The 19,433-nt window shown below is 41.1% G+C and overlaps 1 pseudogene; it reads right to left on the minus strand.

Moving 5' to 3' along the window:
• Positions 1–3,928: 3,928 nt before the first annotated feature.
• The window catches only part of LOC134418006 (BPI fold-containing family C protein-like), a 35,267-nt pseudogene continuing 19,762 nt past the window's right edge, over positions 3,929–19,433 (minus strand).

Below are 19,433 nucleotides of genomic sequence, written 5' to 3' on the forward strand. Positions count from 1 at the left end.
TTAATAAATATTCATAATAATAGCAGAAATTCATGCTGTGTGGTGGTTGCACTCCCTTCCTCCCTACCCCAGACACCATCTTTCCCTCCAGAATGAAGAAAGTGGAAAGCCCAGCAACCCTGGCAGCAAAGACCACAGACTTGCAAAAAGTAAGCTCTGTGGGGTAGAGGAGAAAAGTCAGCCTGTTCACTGCCATAGAGACTGGGGAAAGTGCTTGGCATACATCCATCTGGACAAACATTGAACTTCTACGCTGTAAATTGGTGGCTCTACAGGATTCACCACAGGGCTGGTGAATGAGAGAAGCCAATGCCCATCCCAGGGGCTTCTGTGACGAGATTTAAACCAAGATAGAGTTATCTGTATAAATCACAGACCGCATGTAGTGTGGAATTCAGAAGGTCTTGCTTTCAGCAAGGTTTCCCTGGGAGAGTGAGAGAAGCCATCCTGATAGAGAATTTTTAGACAAAACTGGACAAAATCAGAGAATGTGTTTTTTTTCCCCCAGAGCTGGGAACAGCCTTCTATGTAGTTATTTGTCATCTGGGACTGACCTGGCAAACAGGTCACGTTATTATGGTTTTCTTCATTTCCAGCTACTGCACTGGATTATAAACAGCTGAAAGTAGATGAGAGTGTCTTTTCTAGCATTACTTTTACAGATAAAATTTTTTTAGTTACCACAGGACTATGGAAGAGCTGGAATAAAACCATCTATAAGGAGACAATTGCTTCTTCCCTAATATCTGAAAAATTGTTTTGAAATTCCTGCATCTTTCAGTAGCTGCTTCATTGCCAGAGGTAACAATATACCTCAAACCACTAGAATATTTTCAGTCATGATCACAATATAAACAATCTCCAAAATTATGAGAGAACATTGACTTAATTTTTTAACAGTTTCAACCAATCCTGCAGAACACCTTTGCCTTTTAGTATAACTAGCATTTTCTTTTTAAATTTTATCTGACAGATATTGAGAGATGAAAGAAACACACTTCATATGTAGAACAAAACCAAAAGACTGGAAGGATACGTGATTTTGGCCTATGCATAGTTCTCAAACTTTAAAATCTCAAAATTTAACCAGATTTAGCTACATGAGTCACTTCCCAACAAAGCCCCTCCTTGACAAAGAGGAATCACCTTGTATTTGTTTCCATACCTCTCCTCTGAAGGGTGAAGACAAGACCTTTGCTGTAGCAGACCACAAGGCTGAGGATGTTGCAGGGAAAACCTTCTGCAGCCATGAGCCCATCATTTAAAGGAAAGAGCTGCAGGCTTGAAGAGGTGAATTGCTATCACCTTCAGTGGTATCACCTAGGGAGTGGCCTCTGATAACCACATCCCAAGCTATTTTGGACCTTCAGGTGAAATCTAATAAATTTCATTTAGGGATAAGCAGAGGACAACGTAAACTGTTGGCTGGGGGTGCTCAGGTGCCAGAATGCAGAGATTGGGGTGGCATGCTGCCTTTGTGGAAGGTGGTTTCAGCACTGGTTTTTCAAATGAGGAGGAAACTCCAGTAGGAATTCCAGTATTTCCACAGGACAGATATTCATAGCCATGCTTGTACTGTAAAATAAGTAAATTAATGTGCCATTGGTATGAAAAACAGATGGAAAACAAGTCCCATCTGTCTGAAATTGCTCATGATACAGGAAACCATAAACAATATAGTATTTATATTACAACACATACATATATATAAATGCACACAGACACTGGAGTGTATATATCTGGTACAAATATATAGTATCAAGTCCTTGCAGTCAATATTTTCCATTTCTTCTGTTTTCTTATCCAGTTAACCAGTACTTCAGCTAACCAGTACTCCTTGGCTTGTCAAGGAGGTGATTTAATCAATTAGCTTGCAAGTACCAAGCAAATGCCCCCAGGCATGGGGCACTTTGCTGGACAATCAGAGTCACTTCATTGTGCAATCCATGAATAGAAAAGGTAGAGACACTTGTCAGTCAGTCAACAAACGCTCGTACTTCACACAGATTTAACATCCACCGCAGGGAGTCGCCTGCATAATAATTTCATTATTCGTATCTCTGGCTACTGATGATGAATGTAACTCACACCCTCAGTTACATAAACCTCTATGCATTTTCTCATATCAGTGAGGGACACCAATCTAATTGAAAATCTCCATTTCTTTGGATTTCTTCTTTCATTCTTTTTCTAGTCACTCTTCATCTACCAAAGAACACAAAATTAGAAGACCTGCTATGACTTACTGCTATTTGGTTTCAGGATGCCTTTTTTAGCATTCTATCAGACAGCTGGATAAATAAACTGATTCAGCTCAAACTACACAAGCATCTTTTCTATCCTGAACTGAACTTTCTGTAGTGTGACTTTTGTAGTTTTCCTTTCAAAATGCTTTTAATGTCTCCCAGTTTAATGTCTCTGTTGACACTGATAAAATAAAAAATACACCTTCCATTTTACAAATATTAGAGGTATAGAATTGTTTGAAGGTTGATACCCTCAAAGAGCTGCAGCTATCACAATCAAAGAACAACTTCTGTAAGATACAGAGGCCAAGGACAGCCTTGGCTACAGGGAGCATGAAACTGTCAGGTTTCGGATCCTGGGAGAAGCAACAAGACAAAGAACAGAATTACAACCACAGACTTCAGATGAGACCTGCTTGGCAGGATCTGTGGGAAGTTGCCCTGGAGAGCAGAGGCCCAGAAGAGCTGGCTAATCTTCAAGGGCAGCTGCCTCAGAGCATAAGAACTGCTATTAGAATGTTCAGACAGTTCAGCAACTGCGGCAGAAAGCCAACATGGAGAACATGGAGCTACTGAGTGAACCTAAACACAAAAAGGAAGCATGCAGAAGATGGAAACTGAGACCAGCTACTTGGAAAGAACACAAACATTTTGTTTGCACACATAGGACTGAAATTAGGAAATCCATAGTTCAGTTGGAGCTGAAGGACAACAGGAAAGATTTCTGTAAGAACATTGACAGCAGAAGATGAATGTGGGCTTATTGCTCAGTAGGATGGGAGACTAGTGACAAAAGACATAGAAAAGGCCACTTTTACTAGCAAGGCTTGTCCTCTGGCCTGCACCAGCAGGTGTGGCCAAGGGGGCTGGAGAACATCAACTACAAGGAGACTCTGAGAGATTAGGTTGCTCCCCCCAGAGAAGAGAGGGCTTGAAAGGCCATTTTGTTGCATGTGAATTTTGCAAAGAGACTACAGAGAAAATGGAGCCAGACTCTTCTGGGAAGTGTGTAGTGAAAGTACACAAGGCCACAGAACATACTGGAACATGGGAAATACTGATTATATACTGCAAAAAAAAAATTACTCTAAAGGCAGTTAAGTAATGAAACAGATTGTTCTGAGAGATTATGAAATCATCCTTGGAGGGGTTCAAGACTTAACTGGACACCATGCTCAATAGCTTCATCTAATTAGTCCTGTTTTGAGCCAGTGTCTGAACTAGATGATATTCTATAATTACATGGCAATTCACTGAGATTTGTAGATCTGTTCCCACTCTCAGTGTCCAGTTACAAAGGGACAAATTGTGAAATTCTTACAAAGCATAAGGTCTCACTCCATACACAAAGTTTTGCTAACACTAATGGGAATAAATTGAATTATGCAAGAACTGGCTTTTAATATTAAGAAAACATATTGTCTACAACTCTAGTGAAAAGAACCAGTCGCTTCTTCTCATCAGGCTGCAGGAAGTTTTCCAAAGCATCAATAATAATAATTAGCTACACTCACTGTATTTAAAAACAACAGATTTGCTTTGTGAAAAGTGCTTAAGAAGTTTTTAGTAAAACATTAAAAATAGTGGTGAGCCACACTTCTAATGCTATAGCATCTACTCCATATATGACAACAGAAGGAAGAGTACATTTTTCTCTAATTGCTCTTTAAAAGTAAAGGACATCAGCAGTGGCTGTGAAGGTCCTCCTCAGCCTCCAGTTGATAGTGAACATCAGTGTAAATAACCAGATGACTCTAGTGAAAGAAAAAACATATAAAATGTGTTTTACCCACCCTAAATTTGGGTGGGTACATTCAGGTACAGTACTCTGGGACTTGTTCCCATGGTAACACCCTCAGCAGCGCAGGAGGCAAGAGTGGCTTTGTGCCTCCTGAACTTTAGTTAACTTTAGGGTAGGAATGGGCTCTGATGTAGGTTAATACAACTCTCCAAAAGACTGAGCAACACTTACCACAGAGACACTCTGTCCATAAGTCTTCTTAGAGAATGGTCAGAGAAATGAGGACTCAGGCACTCAATGCTCCTAAGCCCTGCTGGGGATGGTAGTGCTGACCTTGTCGCGTCCCCATGATGGCGCCCCAAAAGGCTGGTGGGCCCTTTACAGCCTACAACTGCTAGGGGTGGGGGGCTCATTTTGATTCAGAGATTGCATGTTATATCCAATGTATAGTGAAAGCTTTACTATTGACAACATTTAGATCTACCCACCACTGGAAAATGGCCCCAATAACAGGCCTGAAACAGCAGCAATATTCTATTAGAGGAAATTTGGCTTCTCACCTGATTAATTTTTATTACAGATCCAGTCAGGCTAGTATGGGTGAAATTAAGAAGAGGAAATCCTTTCCCTAGTTTATCTTCAAAAGGGACAAATATAAATACATTTGAAAGTAATAATAAAATGCACTTCAGAAGCATCTTTCTCAAGGAACTCAATTTGTTTGCAATTTCCCTTTAATTAGCTGTCGTGTCTCTCAAGGGAGCTATTATTCATATGTACTAAAAAGGCAAAAAACCATGCAGAAAAGTTGCATATAAACCTCTTAGAATCTCTCAGCTGTCTGACACTGGGATCTGCCTGCCTTTGTTCCTCATTTGGTATCTCCCCCTCAAAATCTGGTTTCTGCTGTTTTCCATTCAGACTTACTGTCCATCTTTATTTTCTTCTCTCAGTCTGTGGGTTCCTCTTGTTCTCATCTATTCCTATTTTCCTGAATCAAACCCCAGCTTTTTTCTTATTTGTTTTTCTAAACATCTTACTTTTGATTCCCAGCTTTTCATTCTCTTTCTTTTCTTCTCATTGATAGGTCAGCTTTTTCCTCAGCAGTCTTCTCACCTCTGTTCACCTCAGAGGAACCTTCTGTACCCTCCCACCTGCTTCTCTCTGCCATCACCCCCTTGCTCCTTGTCCCTTACTCCCTGCATCCCATGGAGCTGGTTTTCTACTCTGTCCTGCCTGTGGCAGCAGGAGAAGCACAATGACAGAGGGAGGTGATGAAGTTGAGATGTTACCCTGAAGCCCAAAGATGCAAGGGTGCTCTGCACTTCCTCAGTTTGGGCCATTTTCTGGTCATGGCTTGACTCTGTCAGGACAAGACTCAAGCCAATCTCAGCTCTGCTGCCACACTGCATTCAGTGAAAATGGAACCCTAGCCCAATGTTTGAAAGGGAGCAAACACTTACTCTGTGCTAGCCCCTGATCCATAGGGCTGAATGACCAGGATCGAACTCCAGCAGAGAGTAAACCTGACCAGCTGTCACCAAATGGAAAGAAAACCTCCCATAACAGAGTCTTTAAAGCTGAGCACTCCCTTTTATGGTTTCAGTCTTGCTTTCCAGCCAGATGTGCTTAGGAACTGGCTACAGTCCTTACCTTTGATTACTGGAATCACTATTCTCTGTAAAGCATAAAACAGAAAATTCTCCACCAGTGACTTCTGCTGTGACGGAAAAAGCACATTTGCTGATTAGTGCCTGATGCCTGTGAGGTTGTAGCTTGATGAGGAAAATGGAGGGCTAGGACCAAAGTGACCAGCAAAATGATCAGAGCAGAGCTTGACAGAGAAAATCTCAGGCAAAAAAATATTTATTTTGGTTTAAGTTGCAGCTGAACAATGCAAAATATACATGGCAAAGAGGTGTCCATGTTTCTTGCAATGAATTAAATTGAAGGGTTTTTTTCTTTATGTTAAGAAAAGTGTGCCCACTGCCTCTTGTCTTTTTTCTGAGCATCATTGAAAAGGCACTGGTTCCCTCCCCTTTGCACTATTGCTTCCAGTATGTATGTGTGCTGCCATGTAGAAAAATGTTAAAAACCTCCCTGAAGGCCAGGCAGACAATATTGCCTTCATCTACCAGGCAAGTTGATTCATCAGGGGAGTTTCAAAAGTTGTTCGGCATGAAATTCCCCTGGCAAACCCATGCTGACTACATTATGTTGTCCTCCTTCATGTGCCGGGCAAGGCTTTCCAGGATTACCTGCTCCATCAGCTTCCTGGGGATACAAAAAAGGCTGGCTGGTTTGTACTTTTCCGAGTCCTCCTAGTTGCCTTTTTTGAAGATGGGTATCATTTTCTTTCATCCAGTCTTAGCTCTGGAGAGCTCCATACATTCGTCTTTAGCGTCTCTTGTCGTCCACATCTTAGCAAAAAGCTTTTCCACTATGTCTGGCAGGGAGAAACTGTGCCAGCACAGAAAACATCTCCCATCGTTTTCTAGAAGTTTCAGGGAGGTGTTCCAAGTGTTTTGCAAGAAGAGAAAGAAAGTTGTCCAAAACAGCTTCCAATCACATGTTCATGTGATTGAAAAAGGCAGGAAAGTAGTAAGGTACTGTTTTCTATCAGCTGGCAAGCTGTGCACAAAATCCCAGTGTTGTACAGCTTCCTTCTTCAACTCTCTAAAGCTGCCGCTCTCTCTGGCTTCCCGAGGCGAAGAAGCGGCTTCCTTGTGCAAAGACGATTGTGCCAGTCCCAGTGTTCTCTGAAGTGCGGCTTCTGCCGAAAGACGCCTGGGAGCGGCTCTTAGCTCCAGGGATCTCCGTACTTTCGTCTTTAGCGTCTCTTGTCATCTACATCTCAGCAAAAAGCTTTCCCACTATGTCTGGCGAGGAGAAAATGTGCCAGCACAGGAAACATCTCCCATCGTGTTCTAGAAGTTTCAGAGAGGTGTTCCAAGTGTTTTGCAAGAAGAGAAAGAAAGTTGTCCAAAACACCTTCCAATCGAATGCTCATGTGATTGGAAAAGGCAGGAGAATGGCAAGGCACTGTTTTCTGTCAGCTGGCAAGCTGCGCACACAATCCCAGTGTTGTACAGCTTGCTTCTTCACCTTCCCGAAGCTGCCGCTCTCTCCTGCTCCCGGAGCCGAAGAAGCGGCTTCTTCGCGCAAAGACGATTGTGCCGCTCACAGTGCTCTCCTTAGCGCGGCTTCTGCCGAAAGACGCCCGGGAGCGGCTCTTAGCTCCGGGAAGCTCGGTACCTTCGTCTTTAGCGTCTCTTCTCGTCTACATCTTAGCAAAAAGCTTTTCACTATGTCTGGCTAGGGGAAACTGTGCCAGCACAGAAAACATCTCCCATTGTGTTCTACAGGTTGCATGGCGGTCTGCCGAGTGTTTTGCAAGAAGAGAAAGAAAGTTGTCCAAAACAGCTTCCAATCGAATGTTCATGTGATTGGAAAAGGCAGGAGAGTGGTAAGGTACTGTTTTCTATCAGTTGGCAATCTGTGCACAAAATCCCAGTGTTGTACAGCTTCCTTCTTCACCTTTCCGAAGCTGCCGCTTATTTCGGGGGAAGGGTAGATATAAGTCAAATTGTGTCAGGAACCCACGTCCTAAAAAAGGAACCCACTATGCCGCCGCAAAACGTCCAGATATGTACACCATTTGAACCAGACCAGTGAAGAGATTTTTGCTTTTATTTCCAGCACATCAGTCTCCAGACAATCAAGACATGATGTTAACAGCTCACTGATCTACACAAAATGTCTGCCGAGGGTGAGATAATACAGAAAGACATAAAATCATCTCAGTCCAGATCTCAGCCAATCACACACTGAAAACCACATATTGACAAGCATTCCATCCAATCCCGCAAAGCACACGCAATGATAGTTAAAACAAAGACTAGTTCATAGGAGACAAAGAACAGAGTTCTATTCATGCTAACCTTCTAAATATATACATTAAATAACCTTGTTGCCATCCTAAAGCCAATTCTACCGAGGCCTGTTGTTATTTGTCATGTCTACTGCTTGGGAAACTTTTCTGCATGCATGGGAAACTTTTCTGCAATGCTAACAGAACTCCAGTCTAAGGCCTACATATTTTTTTTAACCATTTCCTAAAAACCCTCTAACTTTATGGATTCCAACACCGCTCTCTCCGGCTCCCGGAGGCGAAGAAGCGGCTTCTTCGCGCAAAGACGATTGTGCCGGTCCCAGTGCTCTCCGGAGCGCGGATTGTGCCACAAGGCACCCGGGAGCGGCTCTTAGCTCCGGGAAGCTCGGTACATTCGTCTTTAGCGTCTCTTGTCGTCTACATCTTAGCAAAAAGCTTTCCCACTATGTCTGGCTAGGGGAAACTGTGCCAGCACAGAAAACATCTCCCGTCGTGTTCTAGAAGTTGCACGGAGGTCTGCCGAGTGTTTTGCAAGAAGAGAAAGAAGGTTGTCCAAAACACCTTCCAATCGAATGTTCATGTGATTGGAAAAGGCAGGAGAGTGCAAAGGTACTGTTTTCTATCAGTTGACAAGCTGCGCACACAATCCCAGTGTTGTTCAGCTTCCTTCTTCACCTTCCCGAAGCTGCCGCTCTCTCCGGCTCCAGGAGGCCAAGAAGCGGCTTCTTTGCGCAAAGACGATTGTGCCGCTCACAGTGCTCTCCTTAGCGCGGCTTCTGCCGAAAGGCAGCCGGGAGCGGCTCTTAGCCAATGGGAGCGCTGTACCTTCCAATTCAATTTTTAGGCTCGACAAATCAAATGGTATGCCTGCAGCAGTAGGGCGGGACATTGACCTGAACTTTCTCCTTTTAGAGATAAGCTAATGAAAAAGTTTCACCAGAATCAGAGAAGCTGTAAAACAAGAAAATTGTGGTAAAAAGAAGCCAGTCTTATCCTCTTAGTATTGCTAGTTGTGATTGGACATGAATGAAATGTGTCGACTCTGTATTCCTGGTGATCACATCAGAAATAGGTCCTTCATCTGCTGTACTTCTCTCCTCAAGTTAAGAACAGAATCCAAGGAATTGCGATTCCATGGTCACAATTCACCCTATGGTGCTGAAAGGTGAAAAAGGAGTGGAAGGTGCACAGGTCAATTAACTTAAATGGCCTATGTAAATCAGTGGCCACTGATTTCCTGAAGGCTTCAACAGGTCAGTTTCCTATGTTTTTCTTGGAATTCTTTTAATCTTTGGTCGTGTTTTTCTTGGGATTCTTTTACCCTTTCCCCATTAGTTCAGCCTCTGCACTCAAGCCTTTGCTGACATTTCAAGTATCTCGGTAGCCTGGAAATGTGTTGTCTTTATTGATCACATGATTATTGCCTTCAAAGGGTTGTTTGCCTCAAGTCTCAGTTTTGCTGGTTTTCTGCTAGTTGATTGTCAGAGGGCAGCAGGTGTTTTGTAAGAGCAAGTACAAAATCCCATAGCTTCTTGCTTTTGTTTTGATCTGGCCTGTCTAGAAAATGGAATGACAGAACGTCTCTGAGAGGCTTTTCTCTCCCCATTAGGTTTCACTGGAAGGGCAGATGCAAATCATCTACCTAAAGTCTTGGCACAGAAGAAAGTAGTGGTTTGCTGCAGCATATAGCTAGAAGCTTAAAAAAGGAAGGCCTTGGGCTGAGGCCCATTACTTTGGCTAAGTAGAAAAGGACTGTGGGAAGGTGAGGCAGCTGAATTCGAGGTAGATCAACAAGTTCTAGAACCGTTGTGTGTTCACAGCGTGGTGCATGGTGGTTGGTTGAATTGTGTTTGTTATGGCTTAAAGCTATGGAACTGATAAAGGCCTGAGTGTTTCAAAAGCCTGGTTTTTGCAAGAAAGCAGCTTTGCATCTGCCTGGGGACTCTGCATCACCACAGACCCACAGACCCTCACTGCCAGTTTGCCAAAGAGATGATCAGTAGGAATGTTGCAGAGCTGCTGTGTGCATCTGAATGGAATGGCAGAGAGCGAAGTGCTGGACATTTCTGGGGTTTAGTACAATGCTACTGCATTGGTGCCAGTTTAGTTGGTTTTCCATCAGTGGCCTTTCTGTCTGGAAGTACACTGCCCAGAGTCTTTCTAGCATTTGATGCCATTTCCTTCCTGTTGTTTTCATACCTTGCTTCAGTTGAAAGGATGATACAACCTTTACATTTTGAAGATCCCTGTTAGGAAACACTATGCCAGAGGAGTCATCGCTCCCTTTTCTTCTGCCTCCTTTGTAATTTTCAGAGACTCATTTCAAATTTCTGTTAATGTCAAGAAGAATACTGAGACTACTTAGCAGGGTTGATGCTCTCAGCTGCTTTCCTCTTTCATACTGCTTCATACTGTGTGTGACTTCAAGGCCTCGTTTTGTCATCTGCATTTTGTCGTGATCCAAAGCTAAATATTCCAGGCCTGTGAACACAAAAAGAACTCTTAGTCTTCTGCAAGAACTACCCCTCGGAGGATTTGTGTTCAGTTTGATTTCTTCAGTGTTTCAGAAAAAAGGAGATTGTACTCTCTTCTTGTGTACTCTCTTCTTGTGCTCTCATTTCCCTCTCTCTGCCTTGCATGCCCTAGTTAATCCGCTGGCGTGACTCATTTGGCATCATCTCACGGTGCAAATTCTGCATAGTTTCATGTCCTTACAAATGCCAGTTGCCAAGAAGCCTATCTAACCATTCAAGGGGCAAAGAATTGTAGGGCAGGCAAGTTCAGGTGCTGAAACTGTAAGTCATGCCATATCAAAGTGACAGAGCAAATCAATTGATCTAGGACTTTCAGCTGAACACCTCTGAGAATAGCAGCTTGTCAGCAATGACACAGCCACCTTCCTAGCTGTATTCCAGAAAGAGGAAAGGGACACCTTCAATGGTTAATATGTTTGGCATGAGAAAACAGCAAGCAACGTACGGCAAAATACTTTAGTCAGATAAAGTGCGTCTCTCTATGAAGAATTTTGCACTTGTTCTTTCTTGTCTGTGCCTTTACTTTTCACAGAAGACAGGGGAGCATTTCATTATTATTGATGTTTTGTTTTGTTTTGTTGGCCTCCATCTTTCCACCTGCAATTAACAAATTTGCCTTTCTTTACTGGCTTCTCTTTCTTTACTTCTAGAAGTTTACATGAGGTCATCCAACCTTATCATCAATGTTCTCAGACAGTGGAGAGAAGTAGAAGGTACAGCTAAATGGATAAAACAAACCCACAAAAATAGACAGGTTTTTACAGTCTTCTGTGAGAACATTAGGACACAAGATGTCTTTGAACTGAGTAATGCTGTATTGCTTTAACTTTTTGTCCACTCATTACTATTAATACACGTGTTTGGCCTTTAGTACAGAGCCTTGGAACTAATCCAGGCCAATACTTTGGCTAATTTTGTTTTATTTCTAGTGAGGACTTTGTTTCTTAAGGAATAGTCCAGAGGAAGAGCGTCCACGGTACAGTTACGGGTCATAAATTCTGGTACACTTTGTGCTGGTAATACGTCTAGGAAAGAAAGGTTTGACATCTTTTTTGACTTTCAAATGTAACCATTATTTGAAAAACCTAAGAGTTGGGGTTCCCACCCCCGCCCCCAAATACTTCTCTCTGCAGTATTACTCAGGGATTACACATAAAAGCCCACCCTGTAAAATACGTTGCAGATACTTTGCAATAAGTGCAGCTTAGCAGCTAGAGATGATAACGTGGGTTAAATAACATTGCTTCTGCAGTGATGGAAACTCTGTCTACGCAGACATACTCAACAAAGGTTATGATGGCTTAGCTCCTGTCCTAAAGTTAATGTGCATTTTAGAGCTTCCCAAGAAGGTGAATTCAACCTCCTTCATTGCTCTCTGCTGGAGTCCCAAGAGAATTTCAGTCTGCTTTTTGTCATTTACAGCTGTCACTGCTTAGCTCTTGAACATGAGACTCCCTCATGACTGATGAAAGTTGTCTAGTTAAGAGTGGCTGAAAGACATGGTCTTGCTCTAGAAGGAGATGAGAAGGTTTCTGCAGTCTTTGTCATCTCTGCTGCTTGTGATTTCTATACAAAACCAGTGGGAAGTTTTCTGAAGGCAGTCCAGAAGCTGGCAATATGGACAGCTTACAGCCGAACACTTGCTGCAGTGCAACCATGGTGACACCAGAAAGGACTTCAAAAATTTAAAAAGGCAAACAAAGCAGTTGGAAGGAAAAGAACATGAACCATTATTCCATTTTTCTAATCTATCCTTCTTTAAATCATCATTTTCATGCTGTTTCATGGCTTGCGTTGGTATCCCTCCGAAGGAATCTGAGACAGAGTAAGCTTTCTAGTGGAGTAGAAGTGAGAAACGCAGGCCACATTGCCTTTTTTGCCATCAAATACCAGTTATGCTTGAACTACCCTTTGCTTAAGGTGCTTAGCTTACACTAAGAATTGATTAGCAAATTTTGATGCAAGCAAATTTTACTGTCGTGATTGAGTAAATTTTGCTGTCACTCAGAATTTTACTGTCATCTGAATAGCAATGTTTGTGTCAAAATAGTATTTTGTCTCCTGTACCTGAAGCAGGTAAGCCTTTTGCTGTCAGCAGTGTTGCTTAACCTTTCATGTCATATCCCTCTTCACATCCATCTTCTGCTTCAGGCTTATTAATCTACTTTAGAATTGGCACGTGGAATAAGACTACTTTTCCTTTTTGAAAGCTAATGTCATTTGACCTACTTACAGCAAATAATTCATTAATTGCAAGTCCCCAGCTAGCATCTTTTAGGCATATTCTAACCTTCTAAAGAAGTAACAAAATCACTCTTCAATACTTTACCTCCTTAAGCACACAAAATGCTTCCCTCCTTTGCAGTTGGCATCTCTAAAATGAACCACATGTCTGCAGTATTTTAACATGCACCATATTTAGCCAAGTCATTCATAACAAACAAAAAGCAGTCCCTTCAATTCAGAAAGAGTTTTCAATTGTTCTTGAAAATCCAAAACATACCCTTACCGTATGCATTGCATGCAGATTTAATGGTCGTGAAAGCAAACCCTATGTTTCTCTTGTGATACAAGGGTTTTCCACAGTTTTCCACAATTGCTCTTGGCACAGTTTTCTACTTCTGTGACTGTTAGGAAACTTGAAGGTACTTCCAAGGTACTGTAGTAAGCAGAAAAGGAAGAGAGGTTGTGCCTTATTTCTGGCTTGCTTCGGTTTTCTTTTTGCTTTTCTTCCTCTTGCTCGTTTTCATGTCACCTTTCTAGATATTGTGATTTAGATTGGTAGTTTACTAAGCTGTGTTTTCTGTCTGGAATTCTTGTAAATTCCAAAAGGAACCCAACTGGTGAATACGCATCTTGTTATGATTTGCTAGCTCCATAGAAAATCTTCCTGCTGCTCTAAAATGCTTTCATTTGATACGCATTTTTATCACCATTCAAATGAAAAGAGAACGGTTCCTAAAGTCACTGCTTTTGTATTGGATTCAGTTCAGTGTTCGCTAACGGTGCAAAAAAGTCCTGCTGGAAGAAAGGATCTGCATAGAAATTGACCAAGACACGTGCTACATGGGTCTTGGAAATGTCTGAAGTTTCTCTACCTTTCTGGCAGTCTGTCTTCACAGCAAGACTTGAGGAGGGCTTTTGCTAGCATTTCTTTGACAGAAAGCAAGAACAAAGCAAGCAAAATGGAGCAGCAAAAGAAGAGAGCAGCAAAAGGCACATTATCCCCTCTGTTATTCATGCATCGATGGAGTATACCATCTATGCATACTAATAAATGGGGACTCCAGAGAAAGGAGCAAATGCCGATGAATTTCAGGGAAGGAAATTAGTGGAGAGCTAACTGCAGTCCCTCGACTTCACAAGAAATGGTGTCCGATAATCCCAACCAGAAAGAAATAGAACTCCATTTTCAAATGGGTTGCCACCTATGGTCCTCTCTTCTTCCTGTATGAAGGAACTGTGTTTTGAATCAATCTTCAAGATGGGATGGCTAAAGACCTTAGATGCCTCCAATTTTATTTTATTTTATTTTTTTTTCCACAAGCAACTGTCTCAAAACCTCTTTAAAGCTGACTTTTCCCCTTAAGATGCCATCATTTAAAAGAGCATCTTTTCATTTAACAGGGTATTTCAAACATCATTTACGAATTTAGACTAAAAGTAACACTTTTCCTAGTAATCTTTCATTTTTTGCAGCTCAGTGCTAACATAGGCAGCAAAGAAGAGAACAGAGCACAGCTCTTTCTGGAGCATCTTGAACAAATGCCCTTGCTTATGTTCTAATCATTCACTTCACCAAAATACCTAATGATGGAGAAAAGGTTGTTGACATGGCAATGAATGGGTGTGATTTCTCAAGTAGAATTTGTATCACGTAGATGATACTTGGCAAACAGCAAATGAAGGGGTTTTCTTCAGCTCTCAGACTGATGTTACGTGTGGGTAATTTAAAGAAAAGATAACAAGAAGGATATTTTTAACATGTGAATTTAATTACACCCCTACCATGGGCATCTGAATCTTATGAATAGGCAGTGTCTGATTTAGAAAAAAATAAAGAATTACCACAGTTTAAAGAAACATAGGATCATAAACCCTTTGCGGATGGAATGTAGACTATTCCTTGGTTGAAATGAAGCAGGTAAACAGGACATATGGAATATTTTTGGGGGGGATCAAACATTTATTTTCTAAAGTGATGCTGACGGATGATGAACTCACCAACTTAGATTTTGCCAGTAGACAAGGTTGCATAACTTGAAGCTCCATCAAGTTATCCCTTGGAATCATCATCCAAGGGGATTTTCCCTGCATCTGTGAAAATGTGCCTACCTTTTTCACAATATTTTTGCAGCAGCATTGTTAGGCCTGATCAGCTAGTATGGAGGGTGAATTAGCAGCAGCAAGGTGACTGGCCAGGGGAATTTGCTTCAATGGATTTTGATCTCCTGGATATTTTGAAGATCTGCTTCAGCCCTGTTTGTCAAACACCGCCTTTAAAGGCTGCTAAACAATTGTTCAGGCTATGGATCACATGAAGAAACACTTTCTGGTGTCCATACTTACTGGGCCATATGCTCTTTATTCTCTCCCTCAACTTCTCCACACCTCATCATGTTTCGCATGAGCTGTGGTCAAGGTCCACAGGCTACTTTTCACAGAATCTTCAGGCCTGATGCAGTAAGAATGATGAATAGAACAGAGCTGGGATCTATTTTCCAGTTTGGATAAAATGCATTCTGCACACAAATCCAAGGGGAAGGCATTCCCCGATGCCCAGAAAAACTTTCACTACTACTAATGTTCTACGTCAACTGCAACTTAGTCTGAAAGAAAAGCTTTTTCTCTGACAGCATCTGAGAGGTTTGCATGAAGCACTGATATCTGACATATGCAATTTTGAATAGGAGAGGAAAAAGAAAATGGCAAGAAGTTTTTAATTTTACTGGTTTCAATTTTAAATTCCGTGCACTTTTTTCAAAAATTGTCAGCTCAAATGCCCATCAACATCTTTTAGTCATCTGTAAGTCAGTATTCATATAAAATGTGCTTGAAATCAAAAGAATTTCAAATTTGCACTCCAAGTTTCTGGGCCTAGATTTATGATTTCCTACACATATTAGATGAAAGGAAGGCCTTTTTTACTGTGGGAGTGCTGGAACACTGGAACAGGTTGCCCAGAGAAGTTGTGGGTGTCCCATCCCTGAAAGTATTCAAGGTCACCTTGGACGGGGCTTGGAGCAGCAACAAAGGAGAAGCTTGATGGTAGAGAAACAAAGTTGGACTATAGAAGAAACTCGGATTGAAGTATAGGAGCAAGTTTTCTCTCAGCTCTTGGGGTAAATTCAAAGTTGTACAAAATGATATTTATCTGTGATATTCACTACTGTAACAGAAAGTTTCATGAAAACTGTACAGAAGATAGCAAATTTTAAAATAGATAAGAATTACAGCATAAAATCCATGGGATGGGTTACAACATGAGACACTCTCTAAGAGAAAATCTCTGTGTTTCAGCACTTCATCATGGTAAGATTTCATGAAGTGCCAAAGAAGGCGGCAAAATATCATTCGGGACATTATTTACTGGAATTCAGCCTGGCCATTAGTAGGAACTGCCTTTGAACATATCATGTAGATATACCACACACACTTTCCCTTCACTGAAAAATTACTGTTTACAATGAATAAGCAATTGAGGATCAAACTTGATTGAAAGCATCTTAAAAATGCTAAGCATTTCATTGTAAATGATGTGTGATCCAAATACTTCTTCCACCTTAGAGAGGGACAAAAAAATCCTTCCATATCATGATGGTTTAAAATTGTATCAACCCATGTTTTCTGCTGAAAAGATATCATCTATTTTTTTCTATTTTTGGAAGAAAATATTCCTTGACATACAACATGTGAGAACTAAGTAATTTTAAAGAAACAAATGAAATGAAAATATTCTGTAAATAGAATTAAATGAAAAGCTGTGTTTTAAATAGGAGATAAATATTAAACAGAATTTTTGTACCAGGCATACCTGGGATCAACCTTAACTTTAGGAATGAAATATGCTAAACCTTATTTCAGCTGGCAGGACTCAGTTCTCAGAAGTGAACTGCTCTCCGGATGGAAGAACTGTCCTGTGCTTATGCTCTGTCTTAAAACCACTGTGATTAGAGCCTTTCTCCCTTTACTTAAAGATGTGGGTTGGACTAAGTTGCTGTAGATTCTCACTGAGCATTTCCAAGTCTACAGTGAGTGATCAAAATAGTGAGTGATCATGGTGGGTTTTTTATTCCCCTTTTAAACTCCTGATTTTATTGTATTTGGTTGAAATGATTTAAGATAATTCCTGAAATGGAATTTAAGCCTGATTTTGTATCCACTCCAACTACTACACCTACTCCATCCAGCTGTGAATTCTGTCTGAACCTAGGCAGACTATGTAATATTTTGAGCCTCTGATGAGGAAAAACCCCAACACTGTCAGAGATATTTCCTCTTACTGAAAAGAGAAAGAAAAGCAGAGAGTATAGGGTTTCAAAACACAAAGAGCAGTGGCAGATGATATCCCAAGACAGACCAATAATTGTTCACAATAGGTTCAGAAGAATTTCTTTTGCCTCTGAAGGGCTCAGCTACCTTTCCTAGGCACTGAAACCATCAACTTATGTCAGGGAAACCAAGACTGGAGTGCAGCAAGGAAAACTGGAACCTGAAGTAAAAAAAAGTAAAAGAAGAGGATTCACTAGAGGCAGAAGTTATGTTCACTGCTTGAAAATTCATTTGTGGAAATTCATACTTATTTCATGCTGATCCACACATTTAACTTTGACAAAGGCTCTTCAATTCCCAACAACTTTTAATTAAAACTGGCACAACTGCAAATGAGTTCTAGAATCATCAGGCTTTTTCTGATACTAATCTCCTCCTATGGTCCAGTGCTGTGACCTACAAGACTTGGGAAATCAAATTTTTCTGGAATAGTAATTTCCTGGAATGGCTGAACTATACCTTTGTCAAATACTAATTATGATTTGAATAAACTCATACCCATTTCTAACTATTATGATTTGCTAACTTTTTCCACTGATGCCTGTAATGAATCCTTGGTTCACTGTACACATATTCCTGGGGAAAACCAAAGTTTTGAAGAACAGGAGAACATATTTTTGTGTCAAAAGCTCTAAGTGAGCAGCACCATTACTTCTTAAACTTATACTGACACGGTCTGATCATTCTAAGTCCTCTTTTCCTGTTAAAAGGTGCAGTGACTAAAACTAAGAAAAGACTGCTCACATTTTTCTTAAATGAAATTATAATAGATTAAAAATTGTTATAAGTTCTGGAATTCTAACCCACCTTGATGTATAGAACTAACATGAAGAAACACTGATGTGGGGTACTTGTCTGAAAGTCTTTGCTTCTACCCATCATCTGCATTTATGGAGAAAGAGGCTGTAAACCCAGCCCTACTTGAAGTGTAGATAAAATATGTTGTAAGACAGCTGAGAACAACCACAGCTGCAGGTAACCACACAACCAGCAAGACCTAAGTGAAATCTAAAATGCTCTGAGCTTTGATTCAAACTACAGACACCTTTCTAGTCCCATGTGTTTGATGACATGCTGCTGCAGTGTGTGCTATGCAGTCTCACTTTTCCCTGCCCCTCTCATGAAGGCATATGGAGAACTATAGGGACAGTGGTCCTGTGCAGAGTTTGCACTCCAGCACTTCTGTTTATGGCGCTCAGCCTTTGCAGGAACATTCAGAGGGTTTTGAGTAAACTACTGAACTTGATTCTCCAAAACCAATATAGACTGAAACAGATGCCTTCAAGATAACCAATAAATTGAACATTGTCATCTGGAAAGGTATCTAAGCTACAGAAAAGGGGAACATCATGGGGCACAGGAGACAGGGTTGTTCCACAATATTATTATATTTCATCACCAAGATTTAGACTAACTAGTTGAAAGTATCTTGGAGCTCCTATGAGAAAGAAGGTAACTAATATTCTTTTTCTCGTCGTGAAACAAGCACTGTCAGCCTGACACAAGTTCTATTGTATCCTAATGTAGGGATAATTAATGCTTCTTTCTGAATTTTTCTTGGTTACCTCTTCAGAAGTAATGAGATAATCAACTTCTGTTTGCTTATAGTCAAATTGGCTCTGGTACTGGCTGTCTGCAGGGAAAAAAACAAAGCAGTCTTCTGTGACTGCACAGATAGATACTGTCTTAGATACAGGCACAAATGCAGTTGCTTTTGTGATTGGAAACACATTGTCTAAACTTTTTGTGTGGTCAATATATAGAGATTGGGAAATCATTTGTGAATTTGCTGTTTTCTGCCAGTAACTGGGATTGAGTGAACAGAGTGATAACACTGCCCTGATTGCCTCTTTATCATGAGGATCATTTAAGTCCTTGCATGGCTGACATAATTGGTTCACTTGCAATCTAATGAAAAGATGTCTGGGGACACACTGAACTATTTCTTAACACAGAGGTTAGGAACACTGGGCATCAGACAGTAACATTTTTATATATTACAATTTATTCTTGAATAGTTACTCAACCTCCCACATGGAGAAAAGGGCTCTCTGCACCTACCTATTAAATCTATTAACTTCTACAATGTGTGGTGTGTGTTTCCTTCCTGTGAAATGCAACACAACAATGTGCATATTTGTGGCAGAGCAGTATATGCCATTTTATGCTAATCTCTAAGATTTTCAAAGGACCAGGAAGATTAGTGTGTGATTTGTTCAGCCCCAGCACTGAATGTTATCTTCTAGCTCCTTTTACTTACTAGATTCCCTGCAAAGATGTACTGGGTGGTTGAATTTGGCAGGACAGCAAACACTTAGACACAGCCAGTGATGTGTGGGACACATCTGCCTGCATTTAAAGAGACTGCAGGAGGTGATGTGGCCATCAGCCTCAGCAGCACTGGGCCCGCTGCTGTGTGACTCCAAGCAATCCGAGCAGGGTCAAAGAGGAAGAAACTGCTGAGGGCA

This window comes from Melospiza melodia, chromosome 4 (genome assembly GCF_035770615.1).
Source record: "Melospiza melodia melodia isolate bMelMel2 chromosome 4, bMelMel2.pri, whole genome shotgun sequence".
Lineage (NCBI taxonomy): Eukaryota > Metazoa > Chordata > Aves > Passeriformes > Passerellidae > Melospiza > Melospiza melodia.